We start from the raw sequence: 22,799 nt of genomic DNA, 5'->3' as shown, positions 1-22,799 counted from the left end.
TTTAAAAGGTGGCAACACTTCTTAGTCATACTCTTTTACATATGTACATACAATTATTTAGCTCTGAATCTTCTTAAGTCTCGTTATTATAACAATTCGTTTACATTAACAATTTTATTAAATTAAAATATTTAACAGGTGGCAACGTTACGCAAAACATCTTCAACGTTTTGGACTTTCGCATCTCTTCACTTTTAAATTCGTATTGTTTTATTAACTATCTAAATTTTTATAAAAGATTTCAACAGGTGGCAACCTTTCCTAAGCAAACTTTAACTTTGAAATTTGTAAACCTTTTTGATTATTTATAAATATAATTTTTATTCACAATTTTCAAAAATATACACAAATTATAACAGGTGGCAAATCTACTTATAATCGTGATAGTTTTCACTTTGATCTTTCTAAAATCTCGTTAATTTATTACAAATATATTATATATTATTATAGTACTTCGTTTATCCTATCAACTTTATTAGATGCATATACAACGCTTCGTGAAGCACTATAAACTTCTATTAACCGTGAGTTTCTTCAGTTTTAAATTCATATTGGCGTATTTATTTACCTCTTACATTTTTTATATACGATTTTAACAGGTGGCAACTCTTCCTAAGTATACCATTAACTGTGAAATTTCTTAAACCTCCTCAATAGTTTAGAAACAATGACTTCTAAATTTTATTAAATAAAAGTATTTAATTAGATGGCAACTTTCAAATTCTAGGAACTTTGAGCCTCTTCAGCTTTAAATTCATATTAGCGTATTTATTTATCTTCCACATAAAATAGTAACTTATTTTTAAAATGTGGCAACCTTGGCATATTTTTAACTCTGAACTTTTTTAAACCAAATTAATTTTCTATAACATTTGCAATAATTCGTTTATCCTACAAATTTTATTAGACATAAATTTGTAATTAGGTGGCAACCCTGCTCATAATACTTTCAACTGTTCTTCTCTTGAACCTCTTTAATACCGAACCTTTAATGTAGTACTTTATTACATTCTAAATTTCAAATTGGTGGCAACCCTCCTAAAAATACTTTGAACACGTATTGTAGTACTACTTTGCATCATACATTTTTTGATATACAAATTTCAAATAGGTGGCAACTATTTATAACAAACCATCCGAGAATGCATAGAAATCCTGCTTCACCTTAGCTGAGTATTTCTAAAAGATTGCTGTTGTTGTTATAGCGACAGAAAACATTCTTGGAGTTCGAGTAAAGATGCCGACTTGTCAGTACTTGGCCGGATAAAAATCTGTTCCATTCCAGTTACTTAGACCCGAATGTCATAAAAACTGTTGAGCCACTTCATTCCTTAATTTATACCAATTTAAAGTCAGCAAATTCCAACTAATTTTTCTCACTAAACTTGCGCTCTCAGCAGTAACAGTTTACGCTCAGCACCGATCCAAATCTACTAATCGCTGAAACAACTAAAACTCGCATTTAAAACACCCGTTGAAAACTTACAGACAGCGCAGCTTTTCATGCTCATAAATACATATATACAAACGTAGATGTATGTATGTGTGTGTGCATATTTAAACACAGATATAAGCCAGTCATAAAAGGCATTAATATTAATTACGCTTGCGTATAAAAAAAGAACAAAACAATGAAAAAATATTATAAAAAGCACGTGAATATATTTTCAGCACGACGCCTTAACACCCACGCGCTTACATTGCTGCGCCGCTGGTGGTAAGGTGGTAAGTGTATGCAGACATTCGAAAAATGATTTAAAACGAAACCCCTTGAAGCGACAACGAATGCAGACAATCAAATTCAGATTTCCTGCGCACACGCGCAGCACTTGAATATGCTAATCATTTAATTTTTCTCTGGCTTTGCGGAGAACTAAAACAAAAAAAAAACAAAAAATATTGTATTAAAATTTGCTTTGCGTCGCTTTTGTAACTTGTTTTGCTTTACGTTTTGTGCTTGTTTTTGTTTTTTGTTAATATTTGGTATTATTTCGTGTGTGTTTTAGAAAAACTCGCCGCAAATTAGAGTTGAAATTAATTGCCACACAATTAATAATCATAGACACCACCACAGGCATTATATGAATTCAGAATTAGAATTTAGAAGGCAATGTGCGAACGAATCGATAAAAAGATGTGAGAAGTTTGAAACGAGAAAAACAACAACACTGCCGGTTTGTATGCGTGTGAATTTGACAGAAGAAAAAAAAATGAGTTAGTTAAAAATATTAAAAATAGCTGGCTTAGTTAAGCTTAGAAAAATGAATCCATTAGTCGAGCCGACAAAAATTGACAAAAAAATTGATTGGTCAGCAACCAAGTGGATAGATTTATTAAAATTTTGTGTATGAGGAGAATCGTAGATTTCATTTAAATAAACGTAAAGAGCAGACAAAGCCAAGTGGTTAACTAATAAGTTAGCGCAATCAGTTGAATTTTTATTAGTTATTGATTGAGTTCTTAATATTTTTAACGGGCCACGAAGTGCGCTCAAGTTTTATTAGGAGAAAAGAGCACCACTCTGAACCAGAGCTCTTACAGGCAGGTGTTTCCTGAAATCAGTGTTAAATATGCAATTATTTTCACTGTTTTCTTCCATTTCCATAAACTCGAGTTTCAGGTATTTTTGAGTTTAAAATTAAATCCAACTTACGCGCAACAAATTTTTTCATAACAGAAATATTCAGCTAATATGTCGTTTCTCACAATATCATAAACTCGAGTTTATCATTTTGGAGTATAATTTTAACAACCACTTAAAAACTCCGAGTGCCGCACACATTTCGTTATAAACTCCAGTTTATCACGCATTTTGAATTTTCAAATTAAAAACCATTTACAAACACCGAGCTTATCAATCGAAATAGGTCTTAATTTGTGTTCTCGTTTCGCCATAAACTCGAGTTTATCATTTTGGAGTTTAATTTTAAACACCACTCACAAAATCCTAATATACACATTTCACCATAAACTCGAGTTTAACACTTATTTTGGAGTTTCATTTTGAACACCACTCACAAACAGAGAGTTTCCGAACAGAATTGCTAAAAAAAATTTTTTTTTAACTCGAGTTTATCATGCATTTTGAATTTTCAAAATAAAAATCATTTACAAACACCGAGTTTGTCAACCAAAATTTGTCTTAGTTGCTTTCTCGTTGCTTTATAAACTTGAGTTTATCATTTTAGTGTTTAATTTTAAACACCACTCATCACATTGCGTCAAAACAACAATTCATCAGCAAGTTTAACATTAAACTCTATTCACAAACATCAAGTTTACCATAAAAATTATGCCTTGTAATTAACAAAACAACTCAGAACACGATTGAAGTTAATTCAGTCAGTTCAGTTGAACCCAGAGTTAACAGACATGCTTATCTCCATAAGAAAGCGCAAAATTTCTCTATGCAGATTCCCTTTGATGAATATTACACAATTCTCTTGGAGTAGTCTTAGACAGCAAAATACTGTGGAAGTGTTATACAACTACTATCCGTGTAAGACAAATTCTGATCTAGGGTGCAGTAGTATGGTGGACACGCGTATGAAAATCTAGCTGGCGGAAGAGAATGGAAAAGGTGTGGAATCTCGCTCCACTCCAACGACGGTTCATAAACTAGTACTAAACCCGCAACCTGTAAACCTCTTCGTTAAAGCACAGCAAAGCCGGCGGGAAGATTACTAGCTGTAGAACAATTTAGATATAGATCCTTAGGAGGATAGAACGAGCTACCTGGGTGACTCTAGATGACTAAGAAGACTGCTAGAAAAGTTCTAGACCCGGACACTGGGGAAACAATGGTGTATATCTTGCGTACTTGTCCCACATTGCCAAGACTACGCTGTAAACATCTGAGGTCTCCACGGTATGACACACTGAAGATGGTATTGATAGTGAGGTCACAGAGTTTTTTAAAATTCGCGTCAAGCGCTAGAAGCCTAAAGGATTACTACTCCTCATGGACCTAGTAACTTAACTGCATCTGGTATCGCAAAGTACCAAAACAGGTGTATGCGTGCTTATTTGCTAACAAATTAACCTAATCTAGTTATTACTAGAGCAAGTGGCATATTACTGAACGTAAGAAGTATTATTGTTAGACTTTATACCTAGAAGTCATGATTTCTTATGAAAGGAGCCACAAGATGCAGAGTGTAATGTGTGGATCCATTAGGTGATAAGGATACAGAAATAAATTACCAAATTAGTCACGATCGTCCAAACTTTCTTGCCTTATTTCTATTATGTTGGCTTCCATAAGAAATCGTCTTCACTTTCTTGTCATATTTCTATTCCCTTGGCTACCATTAGAAATCATTAAAAATAGCAAATAACAATTTATGGCAGATGAAACCAAAAGTAATGTGTTTTAGATATGTTAACTCCACTTTAAGGTAATCAACAGGCCTTTAGACAAGCCATTGCGCAGTAATTAAATGTAAACATATTTCAACAGCGACTAATTGCAAAGACGCGCGTGAAAACAGATAAATATGATAAATGACTTTTAATAGTGGAATTTTCAGTATTTAGAGGCTGATTAAAATTGAGACAATACGTTCAAAAGCCTAAACGAAAACCAAAAAACAATACAGAATATTAAAACCACGCTAAGCTTACAGTAAACTATTTTTTCTGACAATGCTGACGATCAACCATATTGATTATATAAATGATGATCATCGTTCACTTTTACATGCGATTAAAAATTTGAGCAATTTTGCTGAAAAAAAAAAAAAACATAAAACATAAAACAAACACAAATTTTGGCATTCAAGCGTTCAATGTGAAATCTGCACAACGGCGAATTCACTGACAAACTGATTAATTAGACAACTGCGCCGAACAGCCAAAGAGCATAACAAGCCACCGGCAACCAGACATGAAGCGCAAACCAGCAGCGCACGGTGTACAATCATTAAATCTCCAAACAGCTGTTGCTTATTGACGGCAGTGATCGATTTCGGCAAATACAACAATTTCGGGTTCAAAAAAAGAAACAACTTAGCAACAAAAACTGAAATCCAACAAAAATTATCAAGAAATTAAATTACCAAAAATATCATTAAGAGATTTTGATCTGTCTGCTTTATCCCCGCTTGTATGCGGTGTGTTGCAGAATGAAGCAAAGCAAGTAAGCGACAGTAACAATATTAAGTGATGTAGCAGCACATTCATTGGGATTGTGCAAATCAGCGCGCAGACTGTTTTTTGCATTTTAATAATTTTTTAATTTTTTTTTAATCTTTTTTTTTATTTTTTTTTATTTTTTTAATTTTTTTAATTTTTATTTTTTGCTTCTCATGAACATTTCTTATGCCTGTCCGTCTCAGCAGCACAAATTACTCATGTAAAGGTTTAAGCGATGTCCCAAGCCTTTGAAATCAATTTTATTTGCACTTAACTTCACTGCGGTTGCGGCATTTAAGTGAGTGACTCCAGTGACTACAGTTAGTTGCGCAAAAACATGAAAACACACACAATTACGTCAGTTGCACGCGGCCGCCGGCATTGCCGCTTGACATTGCAACATTCGTGCAAATCACTAGCAACATTTGAGTACAATGTTGTATCGTTGTTGTTGTAGACGAATGACTGATGATATGTCACACAACTATAATGTTATCAGTTAAATGATTTACATTAATTTGCTCTTCAAGCGAAATTTACAAAAAAAAAAATTGTCAAGAAGGGGCAATATTAATTTGTAACGATTTTTTTGTGTTAAAAAGTATTTATAGATTGACTTCCTTCGATAAAATTTATTTTGGGAGGAGGAGGAGGAGAGTTGTCGCAAGGGACAAAGCTTAAAAATAACACACTAAATAGCATCGCGAGAACTGAAACAGCTTTGAACGACAAGCTTTCAGATCATAGATCTTATATATTGTATTCTAAGATATGATCTAAGAACGCCGGTGTACGCCGATGATATTGACATCATTGGTCTCGTCACTCCTGACAGTCATAACTTCGAAGTTGAAGGTGTTTTCGTTTATCTTGGAACCAGCATTAATACCAATAAGAATGTCAGCTTTGAAATTCAACGCAGAACAAGTCCTGCCAACAGGTGCTAAGTCTGACTGAGTAGGCAATGAGAAGGAAAGTCTCTCGATGAACAAACACCAAACTGAATTGTTAAAATTTGGTAAATTAAGGAAGCTTAGTAAGAGAGTCAATTTGGTAATTATTGACTTAAATAATGAGGAATTTGGTAATTGAGTTTATTAAGGAAATTTTGTTACTGAGTTAATTTGATCATTGACTCAATTTAGTAATTGAGTCAATCTGGTAATAAATTCAATTGATAATTGAGTAAATCTGGTAATTAAGTCAATTTAGCACTTCGGTCAATTTAATAACTGAGAAAATTTGCTAATTGATTATGAAGGGGTTTATGAGTAAGAATATTTCCCCTCCGTAGTTAGACAGTGGTGGAGAAGGACCTGGCTACACCTGGAATCTACAATTTCATGCCAAACAGTGAAAGGAAGCACCGCGTAAGCGGTTAATACGCTAATAAAGAAGAACAAAAAGAATTTCATAAAATCTACGAGCTGTAAATTCTCACTTGGAAATATTCAAATCAGACTCGTTCTTTTCTAAATTGTGTGATCTCTAATCTTAAAAGCGAACAATCAACGAAACTGTAGATGAAAAAGTCACCGGAAGTACGCAAAAAGCATCACAGACGTCTAAGAGACATTAAAGAAACAAGAAGGGTATCAAGATGTAAAAATGAATTAGATGAGTCAGAAGTACTTCTGACCCATAGTAGAATTTATGATATCTACTGAATTGATTGCCCTTAGAAAAGTTCATTTGCAGCAATCGGAAGAGTTCTTACTAGACATTGTTCAATAGTCATTTATGATATAAGTTGTATAGAAGAGGGTGAGGTGGAAAAATTCAGGTACTTTCTCCACCATTGTCCAGCCTTAGCAAGACTGAGGCAAAAAGAACTCGGAGGTTATACCTTCGGCGAACCAGTAGACATAGCTGGAACTGACGTTAGGCGTCTCAACGAATTTGTTATCGACTCAAAGCGCTTTGTCATACATTTTTATAGCAGTTCTAAGTACCACAATGAACCGGTTTTATAATCTACGCAAGGGAGACTATCATATCATAACCTAAAAATATTAAAAATGGTATTGGAGACCTTCGACAGAAATTAAGAATATTTCACCAATCTGTCACAAAATCTATCAAAGATTGCCAAAAAATGTATGAAAGAAGTTCACATTAAAATGACATTCGTTCAGCACCATAAATACAAACCGCATGGCAACCCTAATAAATAATAAATTAGCAGACGCAGAGTCAAGGAGCTGCCACATACTTAAACATGCGTACAAAATGAAGAGTCAATATTAGTGGTCAAAGCATTAACTCACACGCACATCACGTATACAATCGAAGGCTTTTGTAGCTTTCTTTTAAATACTAGTTACTTGGTGTCTTCTTCATTTTAACTTGAGTTTACATTTGCAGTTGCCTTTTCTTTTGCTATTTTATTTCTTATTCATTTATACGAATGCTAAAAGTGGCTTAGCGCTGACGCCATCTTCTTCCACACACAGCTCGCTACACGCATGCAGAGGCATTTGTAGAAATGTAGCGCTGCCCCTCTGCTCCTCTGCCTTTCGTGCGTAGCCTGTTTTTTCAATTTACCACATACCGTGCGAAAATGTAAATGCATGTCATAATGATAAATTCATTAAAGTTAATATTCGCAAAAATTCCAATGAAGTTCAGGGTTGCTGCGGTGTCCAGGGCGCAGTGCTGGCGGCGCGGGGACGTTGGTGTTGCGTTGTTACGCCGATATTTAAATGGAAACGTATGTAGATTAATCAAAGCGTGTATGTGTGTATGTGTAAGGGTTAGCCGCTAAATAGACAATGTTGTGTATGTGTGTTTGGGTATGCGAGTGTGTTGGTGTGTGTGCGTAGCAACCTGTGTGATTTTTGCGTTTTTAAAACGAATCGGACATGAAGTGACTGTGCACTAAGGAGCCGCTGCTGTGATGTCTGGAAGATTGAGTGACGTTCAGGGTTTCGTTGATTTTTTTTTTTTTCGATTTTAGATAGCAAGTGCTGCGGTGTAAGTGATTGAAGTCAACTGGGTGCCATGTAGTGGATTCGAAAATGGCAAAGTTTTTGATATTTGAAATGCGAAAAATTAACATTTGTATTTGAATTTCAATACCAAAATATTTTTAATTATTTCGTTTTAGTTTCAGTTTTTAAATTATTATTTTTTATTTAATTTATTTTCTTGTACGGCGCTGCCAGCTGTTTAAAATTTTAATACAATAATTTTGCGAAGATGAACAAATTACTAAGAAGTACTAATATATGCATATGCATATTTTAAATTTTAAAATAAATATTTTTCTTTTGGCTTAGGTTGCCAGATGCAAACAATAATTAAATAATTAAATGATAAGCAACAGAAATTTCTCAAATGCTCGCATACTACCGAAAACAATTTTTTAGATTTTGTTTGAAATATATTAAAGTAAGGTTGTCACCTGTTTAAATTTTTAATTCAAAAATTTGTGCGAAAATACGAAAATTACTGCGAACTATACACCTGCATATTTATGTAGTATATTTAAAAGTAGTATATTTAAAAAAATATATATTTTTAATACAATATAATTATAAGAAAAAGAAAATTTTCCCCTATACTACCGGAAACAACTTTTTAGACTTTATTTTTAATATATTACATTAGGGATGCCAGCGAATTCGAAATTTAATGTAATAAAGTTTCAAAGATTAGCATTATAATGTTTGCATAATTCCAAGATGCTAATTTAAACATAAATTTTACATTTGCACTATATTTATTTTTTATTAGCGTTGCCATTAGTTTTTAAAATTTAATGGTATACAATTTTTGAGACAAACATATTTTTAAAATCCACTTTCGCAAACTTTTTTGTAAATATTTTTTTAATATATCAAATTAGGGTTGCCAGATGTTTAAATATATTACCAAAGCAATAAAATGCCAAGAAAAGCGAGTTCTTCAAATGCTCGCGTAGTACCACATACTACCGAAAACAATTTTTAAACTTTATTTTTTACATACTAAAGTAGGGTTGCCAGCTGTGTCGAAATTTAATTTAATAAAATTGCTTCGGTAAGCATTGTAATATTTACATCCTCTGTGAATAATAGATAAACACATTTTATATTTTGTACTTTATTTATTTTTTATGAGTGTAGCCACTAGTTTTTTTTTATTTTAATTAATGGTATAAATTGATAAGAAAAATATATTTTTAAAATATTAAAATAGGGTTGCCAGCTCTTATATAATATTGCGAAGGTAAAAGTAATACGATAGGCTAATACATGTCATGTACATACATACATACCTATGTATATTTGCATACATAAATTTTTTATTATATTTATTTTGGGGATAGGGTTGGCATTTGTTTTAAAAAATTTAATTTAATAAATTCGTACGATGAAATTATTAAAATATACCACCAAAAACAATTTTTTATACCATATTTTATTATTTTCTATATTATATTTATGTTTGAGGAGGGTTGCCAGCTGTTTCAAATTTTAATTTCATAATATTGAGAAAATAAACAAAGCATTAAAATCTACTAATATGTATATACATATGTTCACAAAAATATGTATGTATGTACGAAATTTTTATGTTTTATTTTATTTTGCGGCAGAGTTGCCTCCTCTTTTTAAAAAATTCAATGAAGTAAATTGGTATGGCGGGATTCTTAAAATAAGCCACCACACCCATATTTTTTTAGATTTTAGTTTATTAATTCTTATATATTTTGTTTATTTTTGGGTAGGGTTGCCATATGCTTAAAAAATGAAGAAAACAATTTGGTCATAAAAACGATTTACTCAAATATAACACAGTATAAACTTTTTTGATATTTTATTTTAACTTACGCTTAACAGGGTTGCCACCTATTTAAATTTTTAAACTGTGTTATTAAAATATTAATTTTTTGTTAGGGCTGCCACTTGTTTTAAAATAAATTAAATTAATTGCTAATAAAAAAATTATTGAAATAAGGCTACTATAACAATATGTATTTTGAAATCCATTGTAAGCTGCTTATAATTTCAGACGGTCTTTTTCAGACTTCTACATTAGTTCTATTGCTTGAAACTAAAATTTATTAAAAAATGTCTCTTCTTCCTAAATAACTCCAAACATTACTTACAATTATTAATGGCAACAATATATCAGTTCGCTTTTAAGTTGCTTCACCTCAAACTAACTGTACCCCACTCTATACCTTCCCTTCCACCAAAGCAGATTTAACAAAATCTATATTCTAATCAATTATAGTCTCACCAGCGCTAACAAGCACAGCAGCTTTAACTTATAAATATGTTATTTATGTACTTACACATACACAAACAAGTAAACGCACATACATCCATCAAACATACGAGTAGCCATAACAACTTTAAGAAGAGCCTACGCATTGGCCTAATCATATAGAAAATTAAATTCTTAACACCAGGCCAATTAATAAACCAACGAGCCAACAAATGCCCCTTGCCGTGCGTTAACGACACACGCACGCACTAACACATGTACTATACTTATGTGCACATGAAAATGCTTGTGCTTTAAGTTTTATATGTGGCATGCGTCGCAATGATATGTGCCACACGAGCGTTAATAAACATTTGCATTGGGATTTCTATATAGACGCGCTCGTGGCAATTGCTGTTGGAGACAAAAATATAGTTATGGAAGCAATTTCATGCAACACACATAAATAACCACGGAGCTGCGGCTGAGAATGTGAACAAGCAAATTCACAAATATTGAAGTATGTCGCGCACCCAGCGAGAAATCTTTGCCCGAGTTAATTAATTGCATGCTAAATGTAGTGTGTGTGTAGACATACCTGTTGGTCATACGAGCAAACAGCGTGGCAATGTGGCAGTAAAAAGTACAGCAACAGAAGACAGTGCTGATGTGAAGAGCATGAGGGCTGTTGAGAGGTGATTATTGTATATATTGTTATAGTCAAGATATGTATAAACTGCAACAATAAACAGTTTTTGAATAAAACGACACTTGACCAACATTTCCAAGCATATTTTGGTTGTTCATGCTGCATGCCACATGCTACTTGCTCAAAGTTTTTGCCAACCATTTTAATTGCAGTCAAAATTGTGGCGCAACAGTTCCTTCTGGGCATAAGTAAACTATAAGCATAACGAATATGAAACGCTTAACGCTTGCCACTCTATGTTGCCAGCACGTGGGACATGTTGTTGCACGATGTGCTGCTGCATACCAACAATGCAAAGCACTTCCTCCTTTATGGACACATTTCAATAATCATTTTCCATTTACTTAATCACCGCAAATATGCAGGTAAGCGGCAACAACATCTACAACTATAACAACAACAACAACAAAAGTATGAGCAACAACAATAACGAAACGAACAAATATCCAGGTATGCGCATCGAACAACAAAAAACTGCAGCAACAACAATCATGAAACTAACAGCAGCCGCTGCGACAGCACAAATAGCGGGCACAAAGCATGAAATGCAGCGTCAGGCGAGGCAGCAGAAGCCAAGCTGCAAACGATCGCTGGCGGCGCAACCGCAGGAGCTCAGGCATTTTGTCTAACTGTGACAGCCAACAGACATTGGCGGTGCGGCAGTGATACAAATACAAAGACACAAAAAAAATGTAAAACACAGAAACAAAAACAAAGCGCAACGAAGGAAGCACCAAAGCGATTGAATATTGGAGGAGAGTGCCAGCGCTGCAACAGCAACAACAACAACACAAAAGTCAAATGGCAGCCAATAAGGTGGAGTAGCGCTCGTGGACGGGCGTTTGCCGCGTTGCGCCAATATTCAAACGAGTTTCGCCAGCAGCAAGTCGGCCAGCGTGCAACTAAGCGCTGGTCAAAAGCAACCAAATAGGCTTTGGCGAGCGCATGCAAAGGCACAAAAATCGCAAATAAATCAAAGCAAAACGAAATGTTGCATGGCTACGCATGCGCGGATCAAATAAAGCAATTGCAAATATTATATATTTGTGTGCGTATGTCTATGCACACACACACAGTGCGGTTAAAGCTGCCACAATTGCAGTCGCGGCAACTTGTAACCTTGAGTCATAGCGTCACAATCAATTAAAAATTAAACATGCCACATGTGCAACTTTCAAATTGTCGCAGCGCGCACAAAAAAAGAGACCTCTCCTAATAAAAACGCAAGCAGGTTGCATGTGTGCGCGTGTGTTTGCGTGCGGCTGTTTAGCTTGCAACATGTTTAAATGGCAGTTAGTAGCTGACAACTGTTGATTGAGTTTTTATGCCATTTTATAATTATTACTTTACCATTTATTTGCAACTTTTATTTGCTCTATCGACAGTTATTTGTTTCTGCAAACCCCCAGCGTGCACTGAATTTGTCAACAAACAGCACGAAATATTTACAACTTCTGATTTGATATGCGCGCTCAAGTGATAAGCGAAATTGTGCGAAATATTTTATGATATCCATTTGGTCATTTTATAAATTTGTATGCACTTGCAACATGTTGCAACAGTGCGTATAATAGTTTTGTTCAACTAAAGGTTTTTTTTATCAACAAAAATTAATCGAGACAGATATATTATGTACATATATATAAATGATGAAGATGACCAGACGGGTTGAAATCCGGGTGAGTGCCTGTCTGTTTGTCGGTCCGTCCGTCCATGCAAGCTATAACTTGAGTAAAACTTGAGATATCGTGATAATCTTGGTTTGCGGGTTTCTTAATACTAAAAAATTACGAGCTCGAAGATGGACGTAATCGGAACACTGCCACGCCCACAAAACGCTATGAACCGAAAAACTGTAACTAAGTACTAAATTAAGATATAAGACTAATTTAATTAGACACAAGGGGCACCTTAGACAAATTTTTTTTATAAAAGTGGGCGTGGCTCCGCCCTCATATAAGTTTAATGTACATATGCCCTAAACCTCTTAAGCTACAACAACCAAATGTGTGGAGCACAAATTTTATAAATCTTCTACCAAAAATGTGAAAATGAATGAAATCGGTTTGTAACCCCGCCTACTGCCAATACAACGATTTTGCTAAAAACTACTAAAAGCGCGATAAATCAATAACTAAATACGTTTGAGACATTAAATCTCACCTCCAAGATCGTATGAGAGGGTTTTATGGGAGCCGATGTGAAAATTTTACGATCGGCGTGGCACCGACCACTTTTTGTAGAAACTTAACTCGTTACCCGCTCGACCGATTTGGAAAATTTAGTACGTGACATTCTTTTTACATTCTTATGCCACATTGTGAAAATGGGCGAAATCGGACCACAACCACGCCCACTTTTCATATGCCACAATTTTCAAATTCCACTTGATTCTTTCACTTTCCAGTACACCAGTGAGGAAGTAATCAATATAACGGAATACAATTTTGCACTAATAATTCTTATAAAATATGCCACAGTAGGACCAAACATCGCCCAAATCCAACCAAAACTGTTCAAACTCCTAGGTACCGAATATGTGGCCTTCAGTATCTACAGTTGCATTTTGATCGAAAATAACGGGTATATAATTGAAATTCGGACACAGCACTTCTCTGACAATGGTGTGTCTGTAAGTCAAACATTTTTTGAATCGGGTCAATACTGCCCTGAGCCCCCATATACCTAGTATAATGAATACCGAACTTCCGGGTGACTTTATGTTGGATATATCGGCCAATATTTCAGTTATCTCAATAAAAATATAAAAGCGTGTTTTACTCATAACAATGGATCTTTGTGCCTAAAATAGATAAAATAGGTGAAAAATTCATCTAGCCCTCATATAACCAAAATTAGGATTTTCGAACATCCGACTGACTTCAATGAAACCCAAGGAACATTATTCCAGTATGTGGCATGATACTAGTTAATAGATATAATCGGGTCGTGTCCATACCTCAAGTCCCATGTACTACATATATTGCTTTTCGTTTTTCTAACAAACCTTATGCCGATTATGCTTGGATTCTGACATTCTGCACATTGTGAGAGTACAACAACTTCGATTACATCCGAACTTAACCCTTCCTTACTTATATGTATGTTGCTTTTACTTCTTTTTCCGCCAATTTTTTTGCGGCTGTCGCACTATTGCTTGCCGCTTTTGATTGATCACTTCAAGTGTGCAAATATTTGTTAAAATAAAGTTTTTACAAACAAAAAATACATGTGGCATGAAGAATTGACTAATACCAGCAAAGTTGCTCAATGCTATTCACTTTTTAATTTTTTGAGTTGTAAGCTCCTAGACACTCATATACTCAGCTCACACGTGTATATATGCGTCTTGAGTTGAGCACTTGTGCATTTAGTTGCACTCTGTGTTCTAGTTATGTTCACTAAATTCAACAATGTAGTCACTCTGGTTAAATATTTGTCTACAGCTTAGCCACTTTTCATCGAACTTCTTTTTGTACAAACAGAAAAAATTTTAGATTTATTGCTGCTATTTTTTAGACATGAGCTAATGTTTCCAGTTTGACACGTAATGTGCCAATGGATTTTCCCGACAAATGCAGCTAAGTTCATTGTGTTTATGACTACTGCTCAATGCTTTGTGGATTATAATTCCGTGCCGGTCAAAATCAGTAGATATAGAATAGATTGTTTTTCATAATAGTCACCAATTTGAGAAGAATGTTTAGACTGCCATATATTGGAAATGTTCATGAGGCATTGAAGGCATTTTAAGCATGTAGACAGTTAGAGTGGTTATCTTACAATGCATATAGAACTTTAGGGGACCCTTTGTGAAACCAACATGTCTCTCTCACTCTATTATAAACTGTGCTCTTGCTGAGTTTCGTCAAAAGTTTTGTCTGTGTAACCTCGTAAAGCTATATAAAGCTTTGCATTCGTATCGAAGTTGCTCTATAGTCTCTTCTACTTCTACCTCCTGACAGCTTCTAAAAAAATCATTGCATGGTGTTCCCAGACTGCTGGCATGTCTGCCAATTAGACAGTGACCCGTTAGCACTCCTACTAGAGTTTTTATGACATTGCTTTTGAATTTTAGTAATCGGCATGCGTGATCCATATTTCATTCATGACATTTTTGCCTGTTGAGCCAGTTGGAAATTGACTTCACCGAGATACAGTTAAACTCAGAACAAGTTTGTCGATTAAATATCTCCAAGTACCTAATGACAAAACTACCTCTTTTTCTGAGTCTAACTGTGGGGTGGTGTCTGATCTGGATAGTTAATCTGTTTTACATTTACCAGATTATCACTATATCCTGGAACCCATCTTAGATTTAAATATCTCATCCGATACATGCTTAAAATATCTCATAATTTTTGCGGGATTACTTTCCGGTCTTATCAAAATCTTCTTCTTTTTTATTAGCATGGAAAACCTTACGTGGTTACAGCCGAATTTACAACAGCGCGCGGTTGTGTCCTTTTCATTGGAGATATAGAATAATAATATAAACGACATGGTCGACAACGCTTTGACGACGAACCACGTGCAGGACGGCCATCAACATCAACTGATGATCAGTATGTCTATAAAATAAAACATTTGGTGTTTGAGAATCGACGATTAACAGTCTGAAATTTTACTGGCAGCGGTGGAATATCGGAAGGATCAGTGAAAACTACTTTGAAAGATCATTTGGACCTAAGAAAAGTGAAAGCACGAATGGTTTGAAAATTACTCAATTTTATCGAAAAACATCGTCGCATTAATGTCTGTAAAACAATGATTTCCCTCTACCAGGATGTCTTCAAACGAATTATCACTGGCGATGAAAGGAAAAACGGCAAGGAAAGAAAAAAGTCCTGAGGCCCACATCTGGACTGTAGGGCGGCTGCGGAAGCGTTGGGTTGCCCCACTTGGATAGGTAGCTGTTCACAAGAAAGACGGTGTGAACCGGAAGTTGTCGTAGTGCAACTTCCAATTGGCTGCGATGTCTTGTCGGACCCGATTGACCCATCATTTGAGTCTCTTGAGGACTACCACGTAAAATTTGGCATTGACGATTTGTCCAGGAGGAACAAATTCATGGTGAACGCGACCTTTAAAAGACAAAGAGCATTGTTTTCACGTTGGATTTGCTGAATGCTTGATCGGCCACCCTGACCAGCCGCTCGTTCGTTGGCTAGGAACACCCTCTACCGAATACGCAGTCGCAGCGGAAGAAAATCAATCGCAATTAAGTTCCTGTAAGAAATATTTTGTATTTGTAAAGGGAATGTATTATAGCATCGCTGCCGATTTTATAATTTTTTTCCACGAATTTTATATTTTTGTATATTAATAAATTTCGTATGTCTATAAACCTTAAGAAAATCATATAACATAAGGGAGAGACACGCATTAGCAATTTTTTAAGCCAAATTACAAACCACAAAGAACAACAACATTTTGAACTAAACTACAGGGATTGCTCAAGCAACTGTAAATATCAACGTAATCAATCAAATTACGAGTTATTGCTACACTTGAGTAACGGTAAAGAAAAACTGCACTGGCACGCTAACAACAACAGCGTTTTTTCAGCACAATTATCTTTAAATGTAAAATATGTTTGTTTGCGCATTTAGTAAAATTACACGAGTTTGCTGGACTCCATGTCAATGAGGGGAAAAAACTCGAAACAAATCGCTGTGGCATGCAATAAATATGCGCCGACTTGCAGTTTTTGAGGCTGGGCACCCACTGACAGGTGCCAAAGTAACTACTTGCCGGCCACAAGTGGGTCAGCGCGAAAAAAGTCTACGAGTCAATAAATATATTTATATTTATAGTAGAAAAATAGTTGTCTCAATGGACAACTAAAAGCAAACAGAAATTTAACTTGAAAATAATATGAACCAAGCGCCAAATGCCATTTACGGTAATTTTATATTTGTGCAATAAAGAAAATGCAAGCAAATGAGCTCAGGCGGCGCATAAACGTTGAAAAAGAAAGGCGCTGCGCATGTGTAGTGGTGCATTTAACGCTTTTGGTGCAAACAGTGAATGGTGATTTTCTTTTCGTGTATTTACAGCACAGATTTTTAGATTTTTTAATGCCTGCTTTTTGTATGAGTTATTGGAAAATATGAAAATATAATTTTTTAATTAGAACATTATTATTTGCATTGGTGTGTGTATTGCTGTATACTATCGTGAAATATATGTGGCGATATAATAATTTAACGTTCAAAAACGGTAAAATAAAACAGTTACTGTGGAGATAATTTCAAACGATTAGCAACTCGGGTCACACAGAAAGCATATGAAAGCCGAAAACCATTCTCCTATAAATATTATTTAGTTAGTTTCAACTCTTTTAGGAAAACTATATATGCATGTGCCTTTCTAAATTTGCTAATTCACTTTTTAATGCCTCTATTTATAGAAATCGGCGGAAATAAACCCACTTTCACCAACAACAATTGCAATTTACTCGTTTTTGAAGTTTAACTGTAGAACACAAACTGGTTTCATATTTCGAAGAGTCTGTGGATCACCGGGTGTTTTAATTGCCACGAAGTTTGACAATGAAAGATACTACCGGATATAATAAAAAATACATATCGGTAGTTATGGCTTATTAAACGATAATAAAAGTAGCTCTCGGGTTATGTAAACAAAACAAAATCATATATCGATAATAAAAAAAAATTTCGGTTTCGAAACTTCAAAAATCATGCCACATATTGATAACAAAAGTCGATTATCAGTCTCAAAATGGAAAAATTAAATATATATAGTGACATAAAGCCAGTATCGATATGCGTTATCGGGTTCAACTTCAAAACATGCCAGCTAGCGGGTTTGCGCTAATTGGTACACTTCAGAATATATCGATAATAATAAATACATATATGTATGAATATATCAGTGTATGTATATATTTATAATAAAATACAATTTTTGTAACCAACAACTTTGAGTAATTATCGATAAAATACCGATAATAATCGATAACAAAAATAATTATTAAGTTAAAACTTCTAGAGAATGTTGAACAAATTTATCAACTACAATTATTTTAATGCCAAAATTTCAACATATAACGATGTACATACCGATAAGAATCGATAACAACAAGAATAAAGTTAAAATTTCCAGAAAATTTCAAAATATCAGGTTCAACTTCAACACTTGAGCATATATGGATAAGCAAGTCTTCCGATAATTAATTTACTTAGGAATATATCGATAATATAATAGTATGTATCGATATATCAATATATGTATATATTTGTAATAATAAAATTAAATTTGAGTAACTAAAAAACTTGAGTACTTATCGGTAAAAAATATTTATCGATGTACATATGTATAAACCGATAATAATCGATAACAAAAAGAATTTAAAAATTTATAAAATGTTGAAAATATTAATCAACTACAATTTATTTTAATACAAAACATTTAAAATAAAAATTTGGAAAAAAAATATACATATGCATACAACATTTCGACAATGCGAAACTGACGCATTCAAACATCTATTTTGCGCGTTATTACCATTTTTAACTACAAAACTTGAGTATATATGGATAATTAACAATTATAAATCGATATATCGATAATTTTAATTAGGGTACAATTATCGCGACATATCGATAACAACAATTATGTTGGAAATATCGAAAACTACTTTTTAGTCTAATCTAAAAAATTTCAAAACAAAAATTGTTTAAAAAATACTGAAAATTTATATTTGAATAAAATTATATCGATAACAGCAATAACTCGGAACTATGATAAAATACGAACATGGTATTTACATAGGAGTAAGGTTGATCTCATTAAAAAATTGGTGCGATCTGTTCTAAAGGATTAATTTGAGTACATATCGATAATTATATATGTATGTATCGATATATAGATATGTCGTGTATATATCGATCATAATAAAATACAATTTTAAGAGTATATATACATGAGTATATATCAATAAAAAAATATATCGATGTATATATCGATAATAATCGATAGCAAAAAAAATTATTGCGTTGAATATTCTAGATAATGTTAGAAATACTTACAAACTACAATTTATTTTAATCTAAAAAACAAAATGCATTTTTTATGTAACAAACTTTAGTAAATATCGATATATAAAATTTATATATCGATAATAATCGATCAAAAATAATCATATGTACGTTATATCAAATACGAAAAATTTACACCGATATTTTAATTATAAAAATGTACTTGAACAAATTTTATCGATAACAGCATTAACTATTAGGAACTAAAATACTAGCATATTAAAGGAATTTAAATATCGGTCCAATATATGCTGAAGTATGCAAAATATAGTACTGAGATTGGTAACAGTAACAACTATGGGGATGAAAAAATTGTAACGGAACTGAAATATCACTTCTATCTGTTCTGAAGTATGAACCAAACATTATTGGCATCAGTATATAACATATCTAGATATATGGCACTGCACCTCAACAATTTCCATGCAAATTTAATTTATATTCATTTTGTATGTCTTCCGGTAATTGTTCTAACGGTTAATATGAAATCTCCCAGCACCTTGACTGCCCACACACAAATTATTCATGTCGCATTAAAACCATTTTTTTGCCACAAATGAACATTTGTACGCATTAATGTGATGTGGCAACGCAAATGTACATGCAACACACTTAAGCTAAGCAAAATCCCTAATGGAATCCCATTTCCAAGAGATTTGGGTGTGCGCTGCTTATCGTCCGTATAGCCAGAGCAAAAAGCAGCAAACCAATATAATCGAGGACGCTGAGGCTGACTGTGGAAAAGTGTGTACGCATACATAGCAACTAATTTAGACGCCATAAAATGCACATAAACATAACGAACTAATTTATTGCTATAACGTGCGACACCAGCAACATTAACTGTCCCACAGCATAGACAAGGCAAGACAAAGCAGCGCGCGCGAATGTGTGCACCGTGCTAGTGCAGTAAAAACACCTGAATCTTTGTATGACTACATAGTATATGGACTCGGCAAGAGCGCGCGGCAGTGTTGTTGCAAGTTGGCGACGCTTATGTTGCAGCTACAATGCAATGACATTAGTTTACCCACACCTCGACGATGACGACGACGACAGCAGACAGCAGGCAAGCGATGATCAAGAGCGAAGCGCACTTCGTGGATGGAAGAGCGGAAAGCGGCGCAGTTCATGGGCGCATGCAAGGTGAGTGTGTGAGGAATCATAAAAATCACCTCGGAGGCAGTAAAAAATCATTGCAGATGATATTTCACTGGCGAAAAGTGTACAAAATTACATGATTGCCGGAGTGTTGGTAGGCGCGCGCATGTGTATGTGAACGCGCCGATACAAGCCGGTGATAGCCAACTACGACGCGCATGCTTAAAACGCTCTGACCAATGTGGCGCGCGCGCGTACATACATGCAACTAGTCCTAGTCAGCCAGCCATTTTAGCATATGTCGCAGGAATAATTGCTGTGAAAATGTAAGATGGCGTTGTGGGTTGGCGCAGAGCGCTGTGGCTGAGGTGGAACGCGCGGCTGAGCTGGAACCGAGCAATGTGTATGAGTTGCMGATAAAGCTGTTGCTTTTGTTATTGCGCTTGTTGTTGTTGCTGTTTAGCAAATGTATTGGCGGTAATGGAATTGGAAGTGAAATAACAAGTGCCAGCTGAAGTCAAAGCGATTTGCTTAGTGGAAATGTCGCGACAAGGCGAATCGATTAGATGCGCCCGAGCGGCCGCGAATGTTTGTGTGTATATATGTAATAATATTGTCGTAATGCGAAATATGCAACTGCATCTGTATGTAAATGTGGCATTGGAATTTATTATGATTTCTGGAGAATATGATTGCCACAGCAACGCAACGCGCCGCGCCGCGTCCCAACAAAACGAAGTCGCAGCGAAGCATAGTCGGCGCTGAGCTAACAGTGGACAAAAAGTAGAAAGTGGTGTTTGAAAATGCATTTGTGACTAACTCATACATACATACACATGTATATAGTTGCCGTGCACGCGTCTATGTATTGTGTTGCATGTGTGCGCATTGAAAAAGAATTGAGTTGTGACGCGTTTCATGCGTTCGCATACGGTGCGTGCAAATTACAATTTGTAGGGTCTTAAATGTTTATGGCTGCTTGCTAAAATTTATAGCCAACTCACAAGCGAACAAAGAATTAAACCAAAAAATACACATAAACATACGCACAAGCACCTACAGAGACCTGCATGCGCATGCGCGAACGTGTGTTGCAGTCGCAGCCGTCAGCGTCATGTTTGCTAATGCGGTTAGCTGGTTGTATTTCTGTTGTTGTTGTTACACTTTGATTGTTGTTATTCGCTTATGAGCGCACCACTGTGACACAGCATTACAATCACTATTGTTGTTGGGGTTGTTAATGTTGCAATTGTTGTTGTCGTTTTTGTTCTTGTTGTGGCTGCTGTTATAGTTTGCTGCCTGCTTGTATCGTTTCCTTGTTGTTTTTGTGCCTGTTACTTTTTGTTGTTTGTTGCTCATGTTGCATGCTACACATTGTTCGCTGTTACTGCTTTCTTTGCTGCATATGTGCGCGCCTACTTGCCAACTACCAGCCGCTTGACCAATCGGTTTTTGTAAGGTGCTAATAAGAATTTATATGCGCTACAATGAGTCGAAGTGAATTAATTAACCGATGTTGCTTGGCATAATTTTTGCCATTTTAGTAGCGCAAAAAAGCGACTAAGCAGAAATGATGTTACTGCTGCCAATTATGTTAGCAACAAATGTACTATACACACACGCACACACCCACCTGGGTATATGTTTAAGAATTATGTGTAGCAAATGTGGCGATGATTATTGTCAGTAAATGTTTTGTAGCATAGCCAAATGAAGACGGTTGAAATTGTTTTCTATGAAAAGGTAAACTTGTGGCGTTCGACTTTTGGATATTTTATATATTCTGTATAGATAAGATATATACTTCTTGGCATCATAAAAGAATTTGCGAATATTTTTTTTTATAAAAAACAAAAAAGACGTTAACTGAAGCCAAAGTACCCTCCACAAGCAAAGAAGTTTCCATACAAGAACTTTACTTTGGTCGTTCAGTTTGTATGGCAGTTATATGCTATAGTTCTCCGATTTAGAAAATTTCTTCAGATATGCTAGCATTATCTTAGGCTATTATGCTTGACAAATTACATTAATTTAACTCGTCAAATAAAAAAGTTGTTCATACAAGAACTTTACTTTGGTCGATCAGTTTGTATGGCAGTTATATGCTATAGTGCTCCGATTTAGTAAAATTCCTCAGATATTTTATCACTACCTTAGCAAATAGTTTCTGCCGAATTTCGTAAAGATATCTCGTCAAATGGAAAGGTTTTCCACACAACCATTTGGTTCCGATCATTCAGTTTATATGACACCTATATGCTACAGTGCTCCGATATCGACGGTTCTGGCAAGTAAGCTGCTTGTTGAGGAGCAAGGCGCTTGTGCATAATTTCTGAGTGATATCTCCAAAAGTGAGGGAATAGTGCGCGTATAAAGACAGACATGATGAAATCAAGTCTGCTCGCCCAGCTGATCAATCAAATACATATTTTATAGGGTCATAACTTCGTGGCTAACTTAATATATGCTGTTCAGTATATAAAAAAAATTGGTCACAATAAAAGAATACCGATTCTTAAATTTTCTTAACTCTTAATTTTCGGGATTCTGTAGTTAATAGGTACCCAAATAAGCTGCACATTTTCCTACAAATAAACTAA

The 22,799-nt window shown here is 34.7% G+C and overlaps 1 protein-coding gene across 1 annotated transcript in view; it reads right to left on the bottom strand.

Moving 5' to 3' along the window:
- The window catches only part of LOC108966623 (cadherin-related tumor suppressor), a gene marked incomplete in the record, with an annotated part of 299,387 nt that overhangs the window by 236,761 nt on the left and 39,827 nt on the right, over positions 1 to 22,799 (bottom strand).

The sequence above is a fragment of the Bactrocera latifrons genome, unplaced genomic scaffold (assembly GCF_001853355.1).
Source record: "Bactrocera latifrons isolate USDA-ARS-PBARC rearing strain unplaced genomic scaffold, ASM185335v1 scaffold_167, whole genome shotgun sequence".
In the NCBI taxonomy this organism is placed as follows: Eukaryota; Metazoa; Arthropoda; class Insecta; order Diptera; family Tephritidae; genus Bactrocera; species Bactrocera latifrons.
Note: the sequence above shows the minus strand (reverse complement) of the source record. Positions and strands in the feature narration are given on the sequence as shown.